Source organism: Pelodiscus sinensis, chromosome 16 (assembly GCF_049634645.1).
Source record: "Pelodiscus sinensis isolate JC-2024 chromosome 16, ASM4963464v1, whole genome shotgun sequence".
In the NCBI taxonomy this organism is placed as follows: domain Eukaryota; kingdom Metazoa; phylum Chordata; order Testudines; family Trionychidae; genus Pelodiscus; species Pelodiscus sinensis.
This window is the reverse complement of record NC_134726.1, coordinates 31,647,828-31,661,237: the sequence shown is the minus strand read 5'-3', so window position 1 is coordinate 31,661,237 and position 13,410 is coordinate 31,647,828. Positions and strand designations below refer to the sequence as shown.

At 45.8% G+C, this 13,410-nt stretch overlaps 1 protein-coding gene across 4 annotated transcripts in view; it reads left to right on the top strand.

The window, feature by feature from the left end:
* RNF216 (ring finger protein 216) overlaps window positions 1-13,410 on the top strand; it is a 146,544-nt gene that overhangs the window by 14,284 nt on the left and 118,850 nt on the right. For 2 of the 4 annotated variants that reach the window (XM_075899671.1, XM_075899672.1), the window contains one exon: window positions 11,490-11,584. The exons of the other annotated variants lie outside the window; for them this stretch is intronic. The gene's annotated coding sequence lies outside the window, so the exon portion shown is untranslated. The remainder of the gene's footprint in view (window positions 1-11,489; window positions 11,585-13,410) is intronic. 4 annotated transcript variants of the gene reach the window in all.

Sequence of the window (13,410 nt, the reverse complement as noted above, 5' to 3'; positions counted from 1 at the left end):
TCTCTCCTGGGTTCTTTAGTTTGCTGGGTTTATTCTTTGCTGAGCTGCTCTATATTTGGAATACTATGAGAAGCTATTAAGCTCACTGTAGTACAACAGTACTACAGAAGTGGGTCTGGCCCACGAAAGCTCATCACCTAATAAACCATCTTGTTAGTCTTTAAAGTGCTACATAGTCCTGTCTTTTGTTTCTGTAGTACAACTAGTTTCCCTTGTCTCCAATTCTGTCGGCTGCTGTTAACTTTAAGTGTCTATGAGGTTCTGGCCTGCACCTGTTGACTCTGGACTGATCTCTCCCTTGTAGTTTCCATTGGCTGCTTCTCTTAGTCCTTATTCTCAATAGCATCACCTCCATGCTTTGGCTCAAATAGCTATTGTTGCTCCCAGCTGCAGCATGTTGGGGATATGTCCAGCTAGCCACCCCAGACTCTTTCCTCTGTGTCTCTCTCTGCTCAAGAGCCTAAGCTGGAGAAGCAACTTTAAAGACCGTTGAAAATGAAGTTGTTCAATAGCAATTTAAAAATTACACTTCTGGCTGGATTTTTGTACCTGTTCTTGTTACGGGTGTGACGTAGTGGGGGTGCTGACTGTTTTGTAACCCAGTATTCTCTCCTGCTTGTGTTGTCCCAGTGTTAACATCCTGGCTGTGTGGTTTGATTCCTGATGATTCACTCCACATATGCATTGGCCCAGACACCTAGTCTCAGCCTGAGCAGATAAGGCTGTTCCCAGAGATTCCCAATAATTCGCTGTCTGCCTTGTCTCCTGAGATAACATTGACCATAGGCTATGCCCTGTCTGAGAACCAGTAAACCTATTCTACTGGCTTGCTGGCAGTCGCATCTGGCTGCGGATGGGGGTGCAGGGTTGGGGACTGCGTCCTTACAACAGGTAACACTGAAGTTTCTTGACAGTGATAAGACAAGTAAGGGGAAATACTCTGCACTGTTTTTAATTGTGTATTTTAATACTCTGTATATTGCTAGTGTTGTGTCCCTTCTGTAGCCAGCTGGTGGGTTTCTTCTGCTTTTTGTGTGGACCTTTTGCACAACGAGGAAGAAATAAATGCTTTATTTTTAATGCGACGTCAAATAACAACTTGGCAGAGACGCAGGCAGGCAGGTGTAGCACCTGAAGCCTACAGTTTGCTACAGTTCAAAGGCAGAGGCGCCCTTATAGACTGTTCGATTAGTTAATTAATCTAAATTTAACATCTCTTGTCAGTAAAAACTAAAATTTCATGCAATTATATAGAGAGCAATATAAACTATACACTGAAAAGTGAATACAATCTTTATATTCCAATTGATTTGTTTTATATTTGTATGGAAAAAATAAGAACGGAAGTTTTTCAGTAAATATGCTGTGACATTTTTGTGCAAGTTGAACCTCCCTTGTTCGGCGCCCTCGGGATCTGAGTGGTCCTGAGCAAGGGAGTTTGCTGGGCCAGGAGAAACCCGCTAGGTTTTCATGGGGTTCTCCTCCTGGCTGCTGCCTAGTGCACTGCCCTGGCCCACCTGCCTGCCTGGCTCTTCTACCCCCAGCTACATGCCCAGCCGTGCTCAACATCTGCGGCCGGGGCCTTGCCAGACTAGGGAGTCCCAGACCACAGAGGTTCAACCTGTATTTTTTTTGTCTGATTTGGTAGTCAGGGGAGTTTAAGTTATGTGAAACTTGGAGGGGAGGGAGATATGGAAGACAAATCAGACTCTTGAAAGGGGTACACAGGTGTCTGGAAAGGATGAGAGGCACTATTTTTAGAGGACAGGACAACATTTATTGGATGGTGCCACTGTTCTCATAGTGTGTTTCTGCCATTGCATCTGCTGTCCTTTGACCTCTGTGTTAGAGTACAGTATTCAACAAACAATGTAGCAGGTAGAAATAGTGAACTTTGGCTTTTATTCTTTTGAAAGATGTAATCCGGCAGTTTGATGTGAGACACCAGCTATCTGCTGCTCTGCAGCAATAGAGTCAGATACAATAGTGCACTGTATTTCCTGTTGTGCTTGCGTTTGAGGGACTTAACTCTTTGCAGGTGAAGCGATCACTTAACATGGGGAGCTGTCATTTACCCCTGCCCCTCTCAGTTCAGCAATCATGGTCTGATAGATGTTGCTCTATTTAATGAAATCTTCAAAGAGATTTCACTCTAACATGCATCATTAAGACAGGCTACTTTGGTGCACCATGTGTCGTTGTTTAAGGGTTGCTGTTCTGGCTTTCATACTGTAAATCTTACCTCTTGTGTTCAGTCACAGTTCATGCATTATTTAAGTTGCTTCTTTTTGTTTAACAATTTGAAGTCATCCAAAAATGCGACTAGCTTTACAACTGAGTGAGCTGCCTGCAGGGGGAAAGTGGGAATTGACACTTCTCTGTTGATGAAAGGAAACTAAGTTGTTGGGTAGCTTAGGCTCAGATTGTTGTGTGTTGAGCTTGATGTCTCTTCAGGGTACTTTTTTTAAGATTTCAACGTTCCCTATCTTCTCCTGCAGTATTTGCATCCCCAACACTGCAGCCTTGTTAGTGCCAGAGAATGAAAAGGACTAGAACGGGGGTGGGTAACAAGCAGCCTATGGACTGGATGCAGTTCGCGAGGTTTAGCCTCTGGCGGGCTGCCGGACGCTTTATTTACCTGCCGTTGGCCATGGATTGCTGTTCCTAGAATGGTAATGCACACAAACCTGTAGGGCATGGGTGGGGAACCTAAGGCCCAGGGGCTGAATGCACTGGCTCTCCAGCATTCGTCCCCCTTACCCCCGCTGTCCCTCCACAGGGCTGGAGCACACAGTCTGCTAGCCTTGGGCCCCCCAGGCTCTGGTGTGCAAGAGGAATGTGGGGAGTGTCTTTCTCCTCAGTCGGAGGCCTCATCAGTGAGGGTTTGTTTTGGGGGTTTTTTGCTTCTCGCTTGTGTGCGGTCTGTGACTGATTTTTTCTGTGGGTCAGCAGCCCCGCGATCCAAAAAAAGGCTCATTATCCCTGCTGTAGGGGAACACCTTAACCTCTCTGGACATTCAGTAATAGATTTGAAAGTAGCCATCCTTCTACAAAAGAATTTCAAAAACTGGTTACAAAGGGAGACAGATGAACTTGACTTCATTTACAAATTCAACACGATCAGTTTAGGACTGAATAAAGATATGGTGACCATATTTTCTGAACCAAAAATAGGGACGTCTTAGCCACAGTCTCTGAAACCTCTAGCCACACACTTGATCCCTTAGGCCCTGGCCGCCTGCCACAGGAAGTCCCACCCCGGGGTAGTACTTTCGGGGTCAGATGAACACATGACCAGAAGTAAGGGGTGTCATGTGACCCCTCTAAGAACTCCTCCCACCATCCTGTACCAATAGGAATGGGTTTGGCCCCCATAGGAGCCCCCCATGCAACTATACTGCAATTACATTAACCCAGGGTCCAGTCCTAGGGTCCCATGACACTGCAGTGCTAGGGGTCCAACCTTGATTCAAGATGAGATCCAAGAACTAAGACCTATTAGTTTGCAGTGTAGACTCAGGGCCTGGGAATCATTCAGAACTATCCCACAATGTCATGGGACCAGCTTCCTTAGTCCTCTTAACAGATGATGCTTACCAGTTCCAATTAACTGGTAATCAAAGGGGGCTGCTCCCGCCCCTCAGAGGACCCACTGCAGACGGGTTGCTCTTGTCCAGCGCAGCAACTGTCTCTGAGGAACCTGGGGGTCCCACAAGCAGGGACTTCACCCGTGTCCAGAGCAGCTTCTCTCTCTGGGGAGTCCAGCTTGCTATGGACAAGGGCTGCTCCGGAAGGGGCTGGGAGCTGGCGGCAGACCCAGTGTGACCTAACATTAACCGGTTAACTGATAAATAGGAATTTACATCCCTAATGAGAGGTACTGCAACTGCATTTTTTGAAGTTACTACAAATATATTAAGTGCCCTCCATTTCCACAAGCCAGAATGACAATACTGAACTAACCATGGCGATTATGGGGTGGAGAAGACCATGTCACTAACCCTCACCACCACTGCTTGCAAGGTACATTTCCTATGGAGATCAATGGGGATGGGTTATTTGATATGTAAAACTACTGAGAAATGTATATGGCAATGCCTCTATTATGTAAATAATACCTAATAATAATTGCCAAACGAGACCACTTCCCAATCTGCTTATAAAGCACCTGATCCAATTTAAATTTTAAGCTAGGGTTGGGCCCAAAGCCATCTCTTGATATTACCCAAGAAGATCCAGTTAATATTTAGTCACCCTTCAAAAATATAAGGGACCAATCAGTCAAAACCCCATTGCCTGGTAGATCTTTGAAGAAAATTGGAGCCTTCAAATTTACTTCTGACAGCAGTGCTTTCTCTCAGTGGATGTGGGGTCTTTAGCAGAGGTTTCACTTTGTGTGTCAGAATAACACAGAAATGCGTTGTCGCAGCTAGTTCCATTCAAGTCTAGGCAACGTGCAGCCCAAAGACAGAAGAACAAATCCCTTGAAGCTGGAAGTCAAGACATCTCACCTTTCCACAGAGCTCACAAAGGGCATGTTCACTATGACACAACCCTCTCTAGAGAGAGACGATACATCCTGCCTCTCTGGATGCACCAAGTGTTTTCATGTGGCATCTTAACATGTTGTTTAAATCATCAACTGCTTGGATGAGGAAAACTCACAAAAAGTCTGTTCATCCACACCGGAGTGACGTGGTGATTTCACCACCGTACTAACAGATCCAATCTCTACGTGGGCTCTTCTGGAGCATCAGCGAGCCTGGGAAGGTCTCTTGTGGGGAGAGGCCAGGGGTAACTCTATTTCAGTGATTCTCAACCTTGTTGGCCTGTGGACCCCCCTGGCTCAATGTAAACCTTTCTGTGGACCACCAGTTGCTAATGGAAACTCACTGTTAATTACATAATTCCACTGAGCCATTTTTCTAGTGCTGCAGCTAGGGAGAATGGTTTAATTTAAATTATTAAACAGATGAAGCATTTTAACTTCCTCATGTTTATCAAACTTCATTTTAAATAAAGAAAAATATTAATTTATATCCAGTGCAAAAGGTTTCAGTGTTTTCTTTATTTATGGGAGGGCTGGGGAACACTTTTTGAGTCAAGGGCTGTCAATCCACAGAAAAATCAGTTGAGGACCACAGAAGTGAGAAGCAAAAGAACTCCCAAAGCCCCTAGCCCCCACTGAGGGGGCGCCAACTGAGACACCTTACTCCTCTGGTGTTCCAGCCCCAAGGAGCAAGTGAAAGGGACAGGGAGGACTGAGGTTCAGGTCTTTCCATAGGTCAGATTTACTTTTCTGGTGGATTTTATGGAGCCCCCTTAGGTTCTGGGGTGGGGACAAAAATGAGGGGTTTGGAGTGTGTGCAAGGGCTGCCAGAGAGAGGGATAGAGATGGGGTACAGGATCTGGGAAGGAGGTGGGGGGCAGAAGAGGGAGAGGTGGTGAGGTCTGGGTGGCAGGTAGGGTGTAGAAGCAGGCTGGGAGTAGGATGTCTGCTTGGGGGAGAGAGCAAGAGCAAGGGAAGGGTGTAGTGTGTGGTTGGGGGTGTGTGTGTGTGTGTGTGTGCAGAAGCAATGGTGGATGCAGGAGTGGACTGTGGGGACTGTGTAGAGCGGACTGTGGGTAGGTGTCTGTCCAGGAGGGAGGGTGCAGGAGTGGACTTGGGGCAGGGGGGTAGTGGTTGGACCTCCCTGGTCAGGCTCCGTCCGCACCGGACTGGTCCCGGATGAGGGATTTTTCCAGATAAGGGGAGGTCATTTCAGGCCCCTTGCTACCGCAGATGCGCTCTTTCGGAAGCCCTGTCTTCCTCCTTCCACGAAGAAGGGCTGTTCCGAAAGAGGAGGCTTTTCTGAAATTTGGCCCAGTGTAGACGACCCAAATTTCAGAAAAGCCTCTTCCAAAAAAAAAAAAAAACCTATCGGGGGGAAAAAGGTACGTAAATTGCGTGTAGTCTAGACATAGCCTTAGTCTATAAGGTACCACAGGACTCCTCATTGTTCCTGGCCAGCGAGAGCTGTGGGGAGTGGTGGCCCTGCCTATGGTGCTTTCCGCAGCCCCCACTGGCCAAGAATAGTGAACTGTGGCCAATGGGGAAAGCCTCCAGGTGACCAGCGTTCTTCTTTTCTCCTCCCCCCCAACCTCTCCAGCTGAGGGAAGGGGGGAGTGTCAGCTTGTGGAGCCAACCCACAAAGTTGGCTGAATCCAAGCCACAATGCTCGGGGATCCTCCCCACCCTCCGCAGTAGGAAGCCGGCTCTGGCACTCCAACCTCGTGGGGTGAGCGGGTGGGTTGGAGTGACAGTGCAGGCTCCCCACTGTGCGGAGTAGGGGCTGAGTCCACAGTCCACCTGAAAGATGGTCACGGACCACTAGTGGTTCACAGACTGCACTCTGAGAACCACTGGTTTACATGCAAGTAGAGGGACACTGCCCACTTGAAGTCTAGTGTAGGTTTTAAAAAAATTAAAAGTAGTTCTAGTTACTATACTTCTTTGAGTGTCCTACCTGTCTTTGTGGCTTCACAATCCCATTGCTCCATTAATGTGTTTTCTTTCCTTTATTGCGATGTGAAAGAACCAACACACTGAGTAGGGGATGCTGACTACACAGAGAAACTGGCTAGATAGACGTTGCTGTCAAACAGGCAGAGTATACAAACAAATAGAGAAATTATGCTTTAATTTCATCTTGGTTATGTAAGATGAGAAGGGGACCTTCAAAGTGCTCCCATTTTTTTTGTTTTACATTTATGGTGCTCCTTTAATATACTTAAGCTGCTCACAGAGGTGACAACATCGTGGTACAAGCTCTGCATCATCCTCCCAAAGTTTGTTAGCCTAATGGGAATGAAATATAAATTCCAGTTGAATCTTTTCCTGTATTGGTGGGAGTACAGAAACAGAACATCTTGTCAGCCGTACTTCAGTATATTTTTGTGTCTATTTTTGTACTGATTTAGTTCTTTTTATTAGTATCCTTTAATGGTCTATATTGTAATCGTGGTGGCTAGTCTGATTAAGTCACTTTATTTCCGTTAAAACTAAAGGCCTGCAAATGAGGGTGTGGTGTAACTTTTTTCTTTTTTGCTCATATTCTTACGAGTCATGCAGTGAAAGACTGTGTTCAAAGCAACCTTACTGTTTTACGCTGTATGATCTTTGTTGTGCCAGCCCAGCACTCCAAACTTTTATCAATTTTCTTATTCATGCCACTTAGTGGAACTTATCCATTCTTATAGGTTCCTGAAATGAGCCCTTTGTTAATAAACATCTTGTTCTGGGGGAGAGTCTGGCTTTATCTTTTCAGAGTGATTCACCTTTGGCTTTTTGATCATTGCTCTTCATGGAAAGAAAAGTGGTAAGAGAGAGTCTGGCCTCTCTACTGAAGTTGTTTTGATTGTATCATGGCAGTGAAATTCAGAATGCCATCCATTAAATTTTTTTTCAAGGCGCCTTCATTTTATGGATGTGTGCACATGTCTACAGCCTTGGGCTGCATCTGCAAAAACGAGTGGCAGATATCCATATTGACATCTGCAGATGCGGATAATCATGGATATAAAATATCTGCAGATTTGCAGGGTTCTAGATACAGAATTTGTATCTGCATCCACATCTATAGATGCAGATACCCTGTGGATTTACAAGGCTCTACGTATGTCATTCTAGGGTAGAGGAGGGCAGGTTTGTCTCCTTTAAATTTGCTTGAGGTATGATCTGTGTATCTGCTTACTGTTACTTCTCAGCATGTTAAAAACTTGTCCACTCCCAGAGTTTGTGTTTGGGGTTGGGTTTTTTTTTAAGTACAGTAATTCCTCATTTAATACTATAGATATGTTTCAGAAAATGATCGTGTTAAGTGAAAATGTGTTATGCGGGGTCAATTTTCCCATTGAAAATAATGGAAAAGGTGGGGGTTGCGTTTCAAGCAGTGATGTCTGTTGGGACCAGGACATAAGATTGGGGGAGAAAGGGGACTGGGTTACAGCAGGGAGGGGAGGTGTTTGGCTCTGGGGAAGGGAAGGGAAGGGGAGGGAGATTGAGTTGGGAGTATGCCCCTGTGATGGGTCTGCAGGGACCTGCACTGCGTCCGGCAAGGGGGGGTCACCAGGGAATGGCGCGGTGAACCCGTTGCTGCCCTGCAGAGAGGTGGGGGAAGCCCCGCGCAGCTGCCGGTGGTGGGCTGGCTGGGGAAACCTAGCCGCCGGCCTGCAAGCGGGGGCGGAGGAGAGGGCGTAAGGTGTCCGGCAAGGGGGAGTCAGTGGGGAACTGCGCAGCGAGCAGCGAACCCTCCGCCGCTTTGCCGGCGGCTGGGCGGGGCTTCCCCCGCCTCCCTGCAATGGGCCAGCTGGGGAAATCATGTTATTCAGTTGTGTAATTCAAAAAATGCCCCCTCCCCCCCCAAAAAAGTGCTATTGCAAAAATGTGTTAAGCGGGCATATGTTAAATGAGGAATTACTGTAATTGGAAGAGTTTTCTCTCGGGGTGAAATGAGCTGGTTATGGAGAATAAAATCCTGGTTTCTTAGATTTTGCTTCAAGCAATAACTTTCTGATTGTGGACAGCAATGGTTTAGTTCCCAGCATGACGGGTCATGTTTTAAAGTTGGGAACAGGCTTAGCTAAGTTGTTACGGACCGGTTTGGGAGGAGAAGTTATCTGAAAGCTCTTCTGCACTAACACAAATTGCCAATATTGTTACCACCCCTAGCATACCTGTAAAACACCAAACATGCCACACACAGTTGCTTGTCCTTCCTCTGAGCAAAGATAATTACTGTCCTATGAAGTACTCAGTACAGTATCACTGGGGGATTCTTTTGCAGTGATAGTGTAAATTACAGATTCTAATGAAGCAGTAACAATGGTGCGATTACTCCTCCCTATGCAACCTCAAAATGCTCATGCCCACCTTTTGGTGGCACTTTTGACAGCTTGAGCAGTGCCTGTCACCCTGACAGGCCACTTATCTGTCAGCTGCATGACAGGCCCTGAAAGCAGCCAAGGTTGGGTAATTGCAATAATCCACAGGCCCTGCATTGCTAGCAGGAATGCTGTGCGCTAGGTTGGCCTACATTGTGCCCCTATAGTATGGATAGTACTATGTTGTGGCAACTTGCTAAATTGTGGCACCACTGCAAGCTGAAATGAAGCAACTTGTAGTGTAGACAAGACTATAGTGTAGACAGGAGAATATATGAAATACTGATAACAGACCAGCTCCTGGGCTTCCGATTTAAGCCCTGCCCACAGAGGGGGACATGATGCTGTTTTATTAGAAAGATGACGATCAGCAGTTAGACGTTTCCCCCATAGTGTAGACTTGCTCTTACACTATCTAAGCTACTCAGATTGACTTTGGTGGTGGTGTAATTCAAATTGACGTAGCTTAGTGCTATTTACAACGGGGTCCACTCCGTGCCTCCCCTTACTCTTCTTGGTCCATTGGAGTACTAGAGTCTGCGGGGTTTTAGACAAGGATGTGAAAGTGTAACTGTGTACATGGTTAACCGACGATCCCAGGCTCATCGGCTAACCTTTGCAGTTACATGCAGGCTCCCAGTATGTGCAGGCAGCTAGCTTAAAAGCCAGCTCCCCGCACACGCCATGGGGCGGCCCGTGAGCCTAGGCAGACTAGGTGGTTGCCTAGGGTGCTGCCGGCCCCGGGTGCCTGATGATAATGTCACGGCCGTGCAGGCAGGGGCGCCGATTGCACCTTCTGCCAGGGGCACCTTGGGCCGCTCCTGCACACGCCCTCTTCTTTTCTCTCCCCTTCCCCTTCAGCAGTTACATGATTAATTAATTTAACTCATTTTAACATCCCTAGTTTTAGAAACACTACGTTGACCCTCGATGGATTGATTTCCCCAGCATGAGCTCATGGCTAGTGCAGAGAAACCCTAGTCCTCAGTAGGTTATTTAATCATTCCCTGTGTACAACATTAACTCTTGCATGTTTCAAAGAGAACCATTAGGTTTCTTTATTTGATATGGGGTTCGATGACTTAATCTGGGGTGTCCTGCCTGGTGTAGTTGTTCATGTGTTAATTGTGCCTTTTTAAAGAAAAACTGCTCTATTTCCTACACCATTGAGTCACACTGCTGGTGTGTTAAATTTGTATTGAGCAAGATTCTTGCCCTGCTGATCTGAAAACCCTGCTTTCAGTGCTCAATCATACTTTTCTGTCTACAGTCATGGGCTTTGCAGCCTTGTATTTGCATATTGCCTGTAGCTAAGGCTTGTTTTCCTAGCTGGAAGTTAGCGGCTCTCTAGTGCTGAGATTCAATATGTGCTTTAGGCTTTTGTGAGGCTCATTCTTTGTTTTGCCTCTGTGTTTCTTATGCAGGTGCTAAAGGTGACTGGTTGCTTGGATATACTTTAACTGTTTCCTTCCTCTTGTGGCTGCTGCTGTTACTGCAATCTATCTTTGCCTCTCAGAGTAGTAAAGTAGAATGCTAGAGTTTGACTCAAATGACTGGTAGATAGGGCCTTTAGATAGGGAGTTATGAATTGCCCTCCCTAAGGATGCATACTTCATGTGTCTAACGGATCGACTTTAGTCACAGTGCACAATCTGCTCTTACATAAAAAAGGAACCTTTTTTACCTAACGGACTAAATTTTGGGCTCTGCGCTCATACAAAAACATACATATTTGAAGTAGGGACGTGACTGGTTAACCGGCAATCATTACCGGGTGATGCTTACTGGGTACGGTTAATTGGTGGGCTGGAGCGGGCCCTCCTGCCAATCCCTTTTTAATCAGTTACCCAGTTTAACATAATGTTTAACAGGTTAACTGATTATCTAGGTTTTTACAACCCTAACTTGAAATCAGGAGTTTGTGGGAGTGGGATGGGCAGAAGTTGTTAGTTTGTGTTTAATAACATCACCTCTTAAAGCTATTAAATACACATCTGCAGTGTGCCATCTTCTATTCACTTTGTTCTGGTGATTGAGATTTTGAGGTGTGGGGAGAGCATCTGTTTGTATTGATGTGACTTTCAAAGCACCTAGGAATTAAAGTGTCTTGTTTACATTTGTTCAGGAGTTAATTTCTGGTCATCTTAATTAAATGTGTCTTAAATATCACAGACTTCTATGACATGTTTGAACTTGTCTAAACAAGAGGTTCCAGACTTAAAAAAACAAAGCAGAAAACCCAAACAAAGCAAAACACAAGCACTAGCCCACCATCACCTTGCCCAACCATGAAAGCCAGAGGTGTGTACCCTTTGGAATATGCAGAGGTCTTCAAGGGGATACACCAGCTCATCTGGGTACATGCCTGCTTTAACATCAGACTACGTAAAGCACAAGTTGAAGTCAATACAAACTAAAATTTCATACAATGATGTGTTTATACTACTCAACATTTTAGTGTATGATTTAAGTATAATATTTCTATTCCAATCATTATTTGGTAAAAATAATGAATAATTTTTGAATAATAGTGTGCAGTGACAGCTTTTGTATTTTTGTCTTGCAAGGAAATAAGTGAGCTGAAACTTGGGGGTACGCGAGACTAATCAGATTCCTGAAAGGGATATAGTAGTCTGGAAAGGTTGAGAGCCACTGCTCTAAGGTAATTTTGATTTGCTTGACTGCTTTTCATATTTCCTCCCTCAACTGCAACCAAAATCTTGGGTTGAACCAGCTTCTGTTGAGCCACACCAGGGGTGGGCAATAATTTTTGGTCGGGGACCACTTCAAAAATATTTGACATGGTCCTGGGCCGCCCCGGAAGGGAAGGTGCGGGGCCAGGATGCTTCTGGGCTATCCCACCCCCAGACCATGATTGGTCTGGGGGTGGGGGAGCCCCTTTTCTCCACCTCTTCCCACCCTGCCAGGGACATGGGTACCTAGTGAGAAGAAGCTTTGCACGTTCCCCCGCCCCTAGGCCCTGATTGGCGTGCAAAGCCTCCTCCCATCCCCAGGCCAATCAGGGCTTGGGGGCGGGGCGGTGCATGACGTCTCCTCCCGCCCTGCGAGGAGCACATGGCGCTTCAAAGCACTGCGTGCTCCTGGCAGGGCGGGAGGAAGCTTTGCTCTCTCCTGCCCCCAAGCCGTAATTGGCCTGGGGGCAGTGGAGCGGCAGGGCCTCGGCGGGCCCGATCTGGCCCGTGGAGGCCCTTTTGCCCACCCCTGAGCTACACAGAGCTCTTCTTTAGTTGGTTCAATAAAGGATAGGCATGATACTATCTAGGATGGAAATCTATTATTTATGCTGCATTGGCTTCTGGAAGTTTTCTTTGTGTTCACAGTCCAGATTCTCTTTTGTACTGGAATAGTCAGGTTAATGTCATCTTGTACCTTGTGTAATGCGGTGGTTCACGAACTTTAGTGTTTCTGACTCTTCACCATAGCAAGTGTGATTTCCCCTCCCCCCATTAAAAACACTTTTTAATATTTAACCCTACTGTAAATGCAGGAGGCAAAATGGGTTTTGGGGGTGACTCCCTCACGTAATAACCTCACCACTCCAAAGGGGTCACAATCCCCAGTTTGAGAATCCCTGTGCTGATGGCAGCTGTGAGAACTTCATTAAGGTGAGAAACTAATCCCCAGCAAAATCCTCTACCTTATAAAGAAATTTAATCTCTTGTGGAGAGTAAAGCACCATCTGAGGGCAGTTTCCCAGTGTTAAGAACCAAGTCTGTGGAAGTCAACTAGTTCCTGGGATTCCCTCAATTCCCTGTTTTGGAGCATTGGTGGGGACGTGCCATGGACAGGAACAATACATATTTGTATTCTGTATGTTCACTGTCAGGGAGAGCGTAGTGTATAGGACAGTGATACATACCTGAAAGCTCCAGCTAGATGAATGAAGTGTCAAGAGCAGTAATGTTAATGGAAATGAGCAGCAAAATGTCTCTTAACCCTGAAGTTCTTCTCTTTCATCTCATCAACAGCTATTGGAATTTGGGATTTAAATGTGTTCTCAAACAGTTTTAAGAGATACGGAAAACTGTTCGATCAGTAGATAACATGGTTCCTAAATTAACTAGAATTATTGAGAAGTTTGTCCTTGCTTTGCTTTGTGCATCGCACAAATACCATCTCTTAATATTGGAGCCTTTTATTGGCTTGCTTCATAATGTAAGGATCGTGGTGATGGGTTTTATCAGTTGTTAACTATAGTGCCAGTATTTCAGTTGCTACAATTTTGTCCTGTTACCAGCCTATGCACATGGTCAGTGTCTTCTACCAGCAGATGGCAGCAGAAAACCCCACTAGATAGTCTGTTTTTCTTTGGTGTTTTACCCTGAAGACCATGGGAGTCATTTAGTTATTACTTGAGTTTACTGGCTTTCGTGGCTTGCTTGCCAAACCATTAAAATAGAAAAAAGTTTAAAGGATTCCTTTCTTTGGGTAACATTTAAAATAACCAGGCCTTTGGCTTTAAGAATG